Raw genomic sequence first — 1,452 nt, forward strand, 5'->3', positions numbered from 1 at the left:
AATAATAATAATAATAATAATAATAATAATAATAATAATAATAATAATAAAATGGAGAGAATGAGAAGGCTTCCCCGAGAAGAGTAGACTTTACTTGGTCCAGAAAAATGCATAAGATTTAGATGGAATGAGGGAATGGTGTGAGGACAAGGATGTGACAGCGTGACTAAGGAACACTGAGTAACCTCGTTGGAATGGAACAAAGGACTCACTTTGAGTGCGATGAGAGAGATACCATTGATGGGAGTTTCCAGTTTTGAATTACACATTGAAGGGCTTGTTCTTGTTGGTGAAGATAATAGGGAGTCAGTGACATATTTGTACTCAGTGACATGACTTGGCCACAACTCTGCTGTAAGCAGAGTTTTCTTCCACAAATGCCTCTGGAAGCCAGAGCTTCCAGAAATTTAACTTTATTTTGCATGCTGCCTGCTGCCTTTGCTGAAAATGAAGCACAGCACTGCTTCCTGCCTACTCCCTCCAACCTCCATAATGTCAGTGACTGCTGTTTCCTGCAATCTGTTAAGAGGCCACAATTGAAGTTATTTTGTAAACTAATTAGAGAAGCCACAATTAGCTTCTTGCCTATGTTCTAGCAGCATTTTTTTTTCTGCCCATTGTATTTGTGGTCAAACCACTTCAGCTCATGATACAATTTCCGTTAGCACATTGAGTGCTGTGCAACCTTCACTGAGAACTAGTTCCAGAACTCTACTGCCACTGATCACAACACTAACCAAGAACAGAAATTCATTTATGGACCAGTCTGGAGAGCATTGCTAATTATCTGTAAAGTACTGGTGTGAAGCTTGCTTTTGTTTTGCTTCTTCACTTTGTTTTCTAGCATCTGAAATTCGATACTTCCTTTTAGATTTTCTAATTTTTAACAAAAATCGACCAGAGGTGGTACCTCACGCCTGTAATCTCAGCACTTTGGAATGCTGAGGTGGGAGGATCATTTGAGATCAGGAGTTTGAGACCATCCTGGGCAACATAGCAAGACCTTGTCTCCACTAAAAATTAATAAAATACAAAAACAATAAATTTAAAAATTCAATGCAACAGAAGACAAAGAGCCTTTCACAATTTTCTGCCAGTCAAAATATTTGCCTGCCAAAATCTTTGACTCTACCTGAATCTTCTAACCCTTGGTGTTTTTCTGTCTCTGCAAGGGAGTCCAGAAGCTCTATGGGTGTGTTTCAGGGAATGTAACTATTCATCTGTAGCAATTCCAATTTACTTGGTAGCTAGATTAAATCATTTAGTCAGGATGGTATTGGGAAAAGAGCACTGGGTTCTTGTCCTGACCATGATACTCGCACATTGCATATTCTCAAACAATACGCCTACATTCACTAAGCCTGATTTTTCTCATCTGTAAAACAAGAGGGTTGAACTAGACTAGACAGCACCTAACATCCTTTCCACTATTAAAATTCTACAATCCATGAT

The sequence above is a fragment of the Piliocolobus tephrosceles genome, chromosome 1, assembly GCF_002776525.5.
Source record: "Piliocolobus tephrosceles isolate RC106 chromosome 1, ASM277652v3, whole genome shotgun sequence".
In the NCBI taxonomy this organism is placed as follows: Eukaryota; Metazoa; Chordata; class Mammalia; order Primates; family Cercopithecidae; genus Piliocolobus; species Piliocolobus tephrosceles.